The sequence below is a fragment of the Salvia splendens genome, chromosome 5 (genome assembly GCF_004379255.2).
Source record: "Salvia splendens isolate huo1 chromosome 5, SspV2, whole genome shotgun sequence".
Classification (NCBI taxonomy): Eukaryota; Viridiplantae; Streptophyta; class Magnoliopsida; order Lamiales; family Lamiaceae; genus Salvia; species Salvia splendens.
This window is the reverse complement of record NC_056036.1, coordinates 27,887,503-27,898,125: the sequence shown is the minus strand read 5'-3', so window position 1 is coordinate 27,898,125 and position 10,623 is coordinate 27,887,503. Positions and strand designations below refer to the sequence as shown.

The 10,623-nt window shown below is 40.8% G+C and overlaps 1 long non-coding RNA gene across 1 annotated transcript; it reads right to left on the bottom strand.

Moving 5' to 3' along the window:
- Positions 1–8,284: 8,284 nt before the first annotated feature.
- On the bottom strand, positions 8,285–9,959 carry LOC121804894. The gene is made up of 2 exons (XR_006051225.1): positions 9,544–9,959; positions 8,285–8,957 (listed from the first exon to the last, which is right to left on the bottom strand). It is a non-coding gene; the product is annotated as an uncharacterized LOC121804894 (long non-coding RNA).
- Positions 9,960–10,623: the final 664 nt, after the last annotated feature.

Sequence of the window (10,623 nt, the reverse complement as noted above, 5' to 3'; positions counted from 1 at the left end):
GGTTCACTAACTTAGACTTAAAGTGAAAGAAGACTCTCGGACCAGAGCGAAAAAACAAGGCTCTGATACCACTCTGTCACGACCGCCCATACAAGGGTACCACAATGCGGCGATCGTGACCGACATGCATGGATAACAATTTAAAAAGAACATCTTGATTAACTTAAAGGAAGAAAACAACTTAGTTTAAAGAGTTTAAAGTTAAATTTTTTTTTTAAAAGACATAAGGTAAAATACTTTTAAAAAGGACAACGGGAAAAATTAGACTTAAGAAATACATCAACTAACTAAAGTTGAACAAACACTTAACTTAAATCTCGAAGAATAAAATTTTAAAAAGAGAACGTAAACACTAGTTTAAAACTCATCACCACCTTACATGTTCACACACAAAACATAAAGGAAAGATTAAGTCTTGAGTCATAGTTCAAGTTATAGCAGCGGAAAATACGGTTCAAGGAGAGTCAAGGACGACGCCTATGTATGACGACACAACGCATCCTAAGTACTTAAGCCGGCTCAACATCCCGCTCAACCTGCACATAAGAAAATAATATGCAGGGCTAAGTACTTGTTGTACTCAATGGGCTCATGCCGAAAACATTTTAATAATAGTTATGTCATCCATAGCAGTGATCTCGAGTTTTATGTAATAAGAAAATATCACGGGAAACACAAAAATATTCAAGTCTGGCCAGACAATTTATCTCCCCACTTTTCACATCAATCCATCAATCACATCACAGTGCGACGATAGTGTGGCCACACTATTCGCCCACGAGACCGGCCGACTTGCAAGGACGGCTCGCGATCCCACCAGTGTACACAGCCCGATAGGGTTTACGGCCCTACTCGGACCCGAATTTGTTTCACAACACAGCCATATAGCCTAACGGAGTAAACTCATACGAACTAGGCATCAGGCACACAATCTCATAACAAAAACAACATGACATGACATAACAGTTAAACCACCCTTATATCTCCACATAATATTTTTCGGAAAAGTAAAGAGGTTTGAAAAGAAAGCCCACCTCGTTCGCTTAGCAATTCACAATCCAACTTAGCAACTCTCGATCCTCGAGTTCACGAATACACAACACCCTTGTCAATGACAACATAAGTCAGCCTCACACTTCAACATATTACTATGCATGTCCTATCGTCTCTCTCTCATCGTCTTTCTCAATCCCCCAACCCAACATACGTCAAAAAGGTGTAAAGACACACGTATCGCATTACAACTTATCACAAGTGCTTACACCATTTAGACACGTTCCTTGGACATACATGCATCATACAATACTTTTAAACTTGAAAATAAGAGTTATTTTAACAAGGCAGAAAACTGGCAGAACTGCGCGACCGTTTTGTAAAAATTACTATAAATTCACCCGACCTCAAAAGAAGCTAAATTTGGGTCACAATACAGAAGACACATTCAAGTTCGTCCATGAAGATTTTCACACCGAAATCACGTCATTTAGTCAGTCATATCACATATTAAACTCTCTGGTCGTAACATACAATTTCCGACAGTATTGCGCAGTTCCTTTGAAAGATTCTCCATAAATTCATACGATGCACAAAAAGGTTGAAAATTTAACACAACACAGAAGACACTTCAAATTTTCATATAGTTCAAGAATCACATCGATCGGAGGTCATTTGGTCAGTCAACCAGAAAACGAAACATTCATGGCGAGAACTCACGTTTCTGGCAGATTTGCGCAGTCAACTTCAAAAATTTGTTAAAAATTCATTTTTAGATAAAACAGGCTGAAATTCACACGAGATACCGAAAATACCTTGAAGTTTACTCAGTAAAAATTTCATAGCAAAATGCGTTAGTTTGATTGGTCAAACACAGATCATAAGTCACTGGTCGTGCATCACAGATTTCTGGTTCAAGTTCGAAAATAGGGTTTTTAAACTTCCACAACACAACCACCGATTTTTCATGCTCGAAAACACATAATCATGCTTACACGTTCCTCATACACATATTTGCATACAAACTCATATTATTCACCCAATAAATCGATCCAACTCACATGATTTCAAACAACAACGCCAAAAACAACAAGTTCTTACGAAGCACACTTTCCCTCCCGTTAAAACTTGCGATCTATCGAACCTACACCCTCTACATGCATGTAGGACTCAAGAACATGGTCAAAACGGATAGGATGATAAGAAGTGAGCAATATACCTTCTTTGACACAAAACGAATCGGTAGAAACGATGGATGAAGCGATTCGTCGGAGACTCTCGAAAATAACTTCAACGGATTGCAAGAACACGAGTTGGATGGAAGATTTTTGGAGATGGGAGAGTGGGAGAAGAATGAAGCGTGTGAGAGAGGGAGAAAAGAGGGGGCGAAAATTGTAGGGAGAGTGGGGGCTAGGATTTGTTTAATTGTTATTTATTTGCTAGGTTTAATCCATGGGTAAATTAAATAAATAAATTGTGGGGAATTAAAATATAGGCTAACAAATAAAAATCCCACAATTAAAAGAATAAAATAGGCTTGTGGGAGGTGAGGGAATTTCGAAAATTCCAGGTGCACAACAAGGAATTTATTTGGTATCTTCTTGGAGAATATATTCATAACTTAGGAAATAAATATAATGAATATAAGGGAACAAATAAATTAAATCTCCAAGTAGGAAATAATAGGGGTGGGGGCCGAAAATTCTTGGGTCATTGCACAAGGATATTATTTAAATCCCCAATTAAATAGAATGAGATTTAAATTTGGTAATTTCTTTATGGAAAAGGCTCCCATAAAATAGGTAACAATTATTTAAATTCCCACAAGGAAAAATATAAGCATAGGGGCGTGTGATATGGAGGAGAATAGAAGGAAAATATTCACACCCCCAATTAATTAGACATAGGAATTTATTTGAATAAAAAAAAGGATTCCACAAAATAGGAAACAAATAAAATATTCTCCAAAATTTATTGGAGGAGGCCGAAAATTTAGGCTCAAATAGCCAAGGCAAAAATCCCAACTCTCTATTTATTTTGGGGTTAAGAAATAAAATATAACATGATTTAATTGGATTATATTCAAAAGAAGAGAGTCAATAAAGCACCAATTAAATCAAATGAAAAATAATCCAATCTCCTATTGGAGATTTTCGAAACTCCCAAGGATAAAAGGATGGAGTTCGAATTTCATGTAGTGTAATTTAAGCTCCATTGGTTTGGATTTAATTTGGAATAATGTCCCAAAACAATTAATTAAATCCACAAAAAGAAGTACTATTTCAATAATTAGGGAGGGCCGAATTTTTCAATGAATTGACTTGAGAAAAAATAAATGCATGATCCTATTAATTATTTCCCCTCATTGGCAAAAAAATAAAAACTCAAGCTCATCATTCATATTAACCACGGCAATTTATTTCACGCAACTCACTTAATCACATAGAAACAAAAGTTTCATAAATTCCAATAACGTATTAAAAGAGTCACAAAAGTTTGGGATGTTACATCTGACCTCTAGAATGGTCGCGCCTTTTAAATATTTTCTCAGAGAATTTCGTATTGTGTTGGAACTTTTGTTCACCTCCCTATTTTGAAACCGTGTTGTAGCAATATTTTCCCTACAAGTGGTGAAATTTTTCTATCTCGGTTCCAGTACATGTATTATTCCTAGTCTCGGAATTTTTCTGCAGCTTGAAGTTAAGGCAAGCATATTGCACTTTTCCCTAACGAGCTTAGCCTAGCTGAATTTTCTGAATAGTTCATTTCAATGTATTTCCTTAATGAACCTGTGAAATCATTGATGTGATTTTGTTATTCCATATCAAGATGCCTTTGAAGCATGATCAATGTTCCTTCATTGCAATTGCCTACGTTTCTAAATTTTCGCGGTTGATCATCTTAGGCGGTGACATGTTTGAACCACTATTCTTGATGCTCAGATCCTTTCAGTTTAATTGGACAACAGTACTATCCTATTTGGCAGCTCACTATGGAAATTTACAGTTAATTCATTTCCATCCAGTTTTCATGACCTATCTCATGATTATTTCTAGCTCCCACCAGGGGTGAGCCTCAGCTTCTATGAGTTTATCTGAAACCAGTTGAGCTACGTAGTTCTTTGAATGAACTCAGTACTTACCTTCAAGGTCGATTATCGATGAAAATTCATATGAGTTGAACAAGAGATGTTATTCTTGTCCAATTGGGTATTCAGGAGCCCTTCAAATTTTCAGTCATACTCTCATGTGTGAATAATAATCCAAGTTAAGACTATTAGATTAATCATCGAGTTATTGATACGAGACTATCAGAAAAGGCATGGTCTCGGTTTCTTTCAGATACGCATGACAAATATGTCTCTATTGAAACATGTGCAGAAGATGAGGAACCAGCTAGAAGCGTCGCATAACCGACGGCACAAAGCGTTAAATATTTCACGTTTACGTACCGCTTGTAACAAGCTGGTAGAAGATCGAATATTATGTTAGGTAGAGAAGTAACTAGCCCTGAGAAGAGAAACATCAAGGAATATATGTGGATTAAATGACATCTGATGATGTAAAAGACCTATATAACTGCTTGATCGATCAAAAGGCTTATTCCGAGTAGGATAAGTAAACCACAAGAACAAAGACTCAATCATGGTTATGTAATGAAAGCCATGGAGAAAATGCGAGTACGTTCGTAGTTTATGTTTGACGAAACAAATCCCATCAGCAAGAGGGATTCATCTGAGAGGAGGCCAGGAAAAGCTAAAGCTGGAGAGACATTCGGGAAGGAGGAACGCGTGATAGCATCGTTACCCTCACCATCCCTACTATGAAAGGAAGAATCGAAATTCCTCTTTAAAGAGTTATCGCAAGAGAACGAGTTTAGAGACCTATAATATAGAGTAAAGGCAAACATTGGCAATAAAACGCGGAGAAGTATTCTACGATATGCCACGCCCCAATTAAGTGGCCCAGAAAGGAGCTGTCGATAGAGTTTTGTGTTTATCTAGACACGAGATTTAGATCACTTTGGAAAGTCATGCTAGATTATTTCACCATGAATCGCTCAGTCGAACCAAAAAGGGCATGGAGAAAGTAGCGTTGGGAGAAAGAAGCCAACACCTCCACATGCACTAATCCAGTATTCAAGGATTAACGCGAGTAGAACAAAGTCTGTACTAAATCATGACGAAAGAATCGCGGTAAGCACAAAAGCATCTTGAAAGCGGTGAAAGTAGACTACCTCAGCTAAGCGAGAGGTTATGAGGTCATTATGTCAGCTCAATGACTACGATTACGATCGATGCAAGCGTTAGAGAACTCAATATCTGACGATGAAATCTAAGATTAGAAATGGCTTCATCGGCCAGACGAAATAAATTACTAAACGAATGACTTGAATCAGTCATATTATCTCAGTCACCATACAGAATGACGCTTAAGAAATAAGAACCTAAGATCCAGTTACGAGAATAAGTAGACTTGGGTTTCATCCGACCCAGTGTATCGCTTTTGAGCGCACCGGTACTCTTCGTGAAGAAGAAGGGTGGAACTTTGAGAATGTGTATCGACTATCGAGAGTCGAACAAGTTAACCCACAGGAACAAGTACCTTTACCGAGAATCGACGACCTCTTCGACCAGCTGCAAGGAGCTGGGGTCTTCTCGAAAATGGACTTGAGATCGGGTTATCATCGGCTGAGAGTTCGACTAGACGATATACCTAAGACTGTATTTCGCACCAGATATGACTATTACGAGTCTACTGTAATGCCTTTTGGGCTTACAAACGCCACAACCGTGTTCATGAACCTAATGAACCACGTGTTCCGCCCATATTTGGACAAGTTCATCCTAGTCTTTATAGATGACATGCTCATCTACTCGAAGAACGAGAAGGAACATGAGGAAAATTTGAGAGCCACTTTAGAGACGTTAAGAGCCGAGAAACTCTATGCTAAGTTTAGCAAGTGTGAGTTTTGGCTTAACAAAGTGAACTTCCTTGAACACATAGTGACAACAGAAGGGATCCGAGTGGACCCTGTAAAAGTGGAAGTCGTGCAACGTTGGCAGTCACCAACGACGCCCAATGAAATTCGGAGTTTCCTAGGACTGGCAGAATACTACCGACGATTTATTGAAGGATTCTCTAAAATAGCGAGGCCAATGACTCAACAGCTCAACAAAGGAGTTAAAGTCGATTAGACCCCAGAATGTGAAGCAAGCTTCCAACTACTAAAAGAAAAGTTGACCACAACACCAGTGCTAGCCGTGCCGGAGACGAGAGTCGACCATGTGGTGTATACAGATGCATCGAAGGTCGGATTCGGGTGCATGCTGATTCAGAAGGGCAAGGTGATTGCATATGCATCACACCAGCTTAAACCGCACGAGTTGAATTACCTGACGCACGACTTGGAATTGGTAGCAGTGGTGCACGCTTTAAAGATATGGAGGCATCATCTCTATGGAGTTCGATGTGAGATCTTCACAGATCATACGAGCCTCAAATATTTCTTCGAGCAGAAGGATCTGAATATGAGACAACGCAGATGGCTAGAATTAGTCAAGGACTACGACTGTGGTATTAATTATCACCCAGGCAAGGCCAATGTGGTAGCAGATGCCTTGAGCAGAAAGACTGCACCTCCAATGGCTACTTTCCTCACACAGGAGGAAAGCTTATCCTGGAATTCGCCAAGATGCGACTGGAAATAGTAAGAGCCCCGGAGACAGTGGACAGCGGAATTTCCTCCTTGGTCATAGAACCAGATTTAAGAGCCAAAATCATTGATGCCTAGAGACGCGATGAGGCCCTAGAAAAGGTTCGTCTCAGAGTGAGGACCGGAACAGGAGATAATTACCGCGAAGAGGCGGATAATGCTCTCACTTTCGAAGGAAGACTATGCGTACCCAACGATGAGGCACTTAGGAATGTGATCATGAGGGAGGCTCATGAGACGCCCTACACTGCCCATCCCGAAAGTACGAAGATGTATCAGGACTTAAAGAAGCAATCTTGGTGGGATGACATGAAGAGAAGCATAGCTTCATTTATAGAAAGATGCCTGGCTTGCCAGCAAGTGAAGGCTTTACATCAACAACCCTATGAGAAGTTGCAACCTCTCGAGATTCCAGAATGGAAATGGGAGCATATAGCGATTGAAATTTGTGACAGGATTGCCAAAATCCCAGCGAGGAAATACTGCCATCTGGGTGATTATAGATCGCCTCACCAAAAGTGCTCATTTTATACCAATCCGAATCACGTATGGATCCGACAGGTTGGCTCAGATCTGTATGCCAGAGATCATATGCTTACATGGTGTACCAGTAACGATCACTTAAGATCGAGATTCAAAATTTACTTCTAGATTTTAGATAAGCCTATAGCGAGAGTTAGGCACTCAGCTGAATTTCAGCACAGTATTCCATCCAAAAACGGGTGGAAAGTCCGAAAGGACGATTCAGACATTAGAAGATATGTCGATAGCCGTAGTGCTCGACCGTGGACTAAGCTGGGAGCCAATACTTCCACTTATAGAGTTCGCCTACAACAACAGTTACCAGACAACTATAAATATGACCCCATATGAAGCACTCTATGGGAAGAAGTGTAGATCACCGCTTTATTAGGATGAAGTTGGTGAAAGAAGGATTCTCGGACCAGACTCCGTTGAGGAAATGATAGAAATTGTCCGACAGATCCGAGAGAGAATCAAAGAAGCTCAAGATAGACAGAAATCCTATGCAGATGTTCGCAGAACCGATCTACAGTTCAAAGCAGGAGTCAAAGTCTTTCTGAAAGTATCCCCATCGAAAGGGACAACTAGATTCGGCGTCAAGGGCAAGCTAAAACCGCATTTTATCGGACCTTACGAGATCCTAGAAACAGTTGGCCCTGTGGTGTACAAATTTGCACTCCTGCCAAGCTTCGGGAATGTTCACAATGTGTTTCATGTATCACAGTTGAGGAAATATGTGTTTGACCCCAAACACATAGTACACCAAGAAGAGATGGTGTTAGAACCAGATTTGAGCTATGAAGAAAAGCCAGAAGCAATTCTGGACAGAAAAGTGAAAGGGTTGAGAAATAAAACCTTTGTAACAGTGAAAGTCCTGTGGAAGCACCACGGCCGCGAAGAGGCGACGTGGGAGCTTGAGGACCAGACGAAATAGAAATACCCAGAGCCTTTTACCCAACCGAGATGAAATTTCGAGACGAAATTTTTGTTAAGGAGGGTAGAATGTAATAGTCGAGACCTAGATTCTCGAGAAACAAGAAATAAATACTAGAAATTTATGAAGAATGAAAGAGTATTTTTATTTCTTGAATAAAAATAAATATAGTATAAAGAATTTCAAGCTAATGACACGTCAACTAACTATTACATGGGGAAGAAAGAATGTTCACAAATGGAGCTACTCTATTACAATACGAGGGGGAAAGAGAGCTAGCTCCGGCACTTTTAGCACCGGCCGTCGGCTTGACTACCGACGGGAGTTGGGCCGAGACGGTGTGCTGGTCGCTGGAGATGGTTAGCCCCTCGAACCTCTCGATAACCAACTCAGGAGAAACAATACCCAAGAGAATGCATAAGACGAGTATGAAAGCTAGCAAAACAAAGTCAAAGAGAAATACATGCTTCATAGGAAGAGGAAAGAGGCAGCGGGACCTTTCGGGAAGAGTAAGATAGACTCACCAAATGGGGCAGTCTGTAGAGGTTGCAGCAACCTACATTTCCGCCCTTGTACAGCGGCTACGAGCTAAGGAAAGGCCACGGCCACAACAGCCCTGCACCTCTGTCCCTAACAAATTGTTGCAGCCTCTAACGGTACACTCTGCAACACCAGCAAGCAACAGAATTTACAGGAGGTCAACCAATGTATAAGCAAACTAGAGATCTCTTTTCCTGGCACAAAGCAACAGCCCTGCAGCTTTCAGTTACACAACCAAACAAGGGCTCCTTTTCTGCCACAACAAACAAGCCATTATTAACTAAAGTACTAGCACCACAAGGAAACAAATGCAGTTAAAGTTGCTGCAAGATAAAACAAGATTTAAAACAACCCAAATCAGAACCACACGAGTACACACTCTCATCTATAAAGGCAGCCCCTCCATACATACCAAATCCCATCCACATACCATTAAAGGAATTATGCAACACAACAGTTACAGGAACAAGTAGCAAACTTAAATGCTAATCAGTGCAGAAACCCACCCACAAGAGGTAAGACCATTACCCTTTGCATCAATTAAGAATCATCACAGACAGAAACATCATCAAGTAGAATCTATAACTGTAGGAACACTAGAAATAGTAGCAACAGCCAGTAGCTCCAGAATCGACTAAAGTTCTTTTCAAATGCCTTATAGGGATATACTGGAACGAGCATAATATAACTGGGCGATATGCCTAAGATTTTGCAGTTCAATCTCTAGTTTGAAGCTCGTAAGAGAAACACCATAATCTGCCCATTTCTAAATCGTGTAATAAGAACCGGTTTCGTCTAAGGAAAACATAAACAAGCTAAGTTAAGGACTTAGTTGCTACGTCGTGAAGGAGAGACGGCGAAGCCGCTGTCGAAGCATGCGCCTCGAATCACGCCGGACAGCAGCCCGAGTCCAACCTGACGACGTTTTCCCCGAGAGGCGACGCCCCTCTTCTCTGCTCCGATGGCACCGGGACGGCGAGGCAGACGGCTACACAGCCGAGGCGCCGGCTGGGGACGGCAGTGAACGACGGCCAGCGGTCGTTTCACCGAGGAAGAAGGTGGCGTCGAAGATGGCAGACGCCTCCGTGAGGCGCGACAGGGGCAGTTTCCTGCAATGTCATCGAGAGGAGGAAGAGAGATGGAGAAGTTAGGGTTTGAGATTTAATTTGAGGGTGAAAAAATTCAATTTGGAGAAGAGATGAGAGAGAGACGACCGACAGATTGGGAGTGTAGTATTTGGGCCATTAGTTTTTGGGCCAATGCAAATAAATTACTTTTGGGTCACAACTTAATTGAATTTAGGGTCTCCCTAAATTAATGATTAATTGAGCCTATTCTATTAATTGGGCTTTCTCTTCTTTCTTTTAAAGCGTGTTTTAAGTGAAAACATGATTATTTGAATGAGTTATCATGCCATGTTTTGTTTTATGATTGCCTATCTATTGGCTATGTCAACCAATTAAATCAAATTCGGGTCCCAGTAGGTCAGTAAATCCTACTCGGACTAGTGTACACATAGGGACCGTGAGCTAGCTCCAGGTTGGCCGGTCCAGGGGTCGTGAGCTAGCGCCAGGTTGGCCAGCCCAGTGATTGTGGAATGTGGCCACATTCCCGATTCACGCAGTTTGATATGGCATATCATCAGAAGTTTAAAAGACTGCAGTCTATTTCAGAAAGAAAGAACAGATTTTAGTGACCGGGACTTGTTTTCAGAAAAACTCCCCGTTCACTCAGCTTGGCTGACAACTAAAAGAAAACAGTTTTCGGCATAAGCCCACTGAGTATATCAAGTACTCAGCCCTGCATATTGTTTTCCTTAATGTGCAGGTTAATCGTTGTCAAAGCCGAGGAGGTGTTGGGACAGAAGGCTAAATAAGTAGGAAGATAGCTGGTGTAGTATGTCTTCATATATATTACAT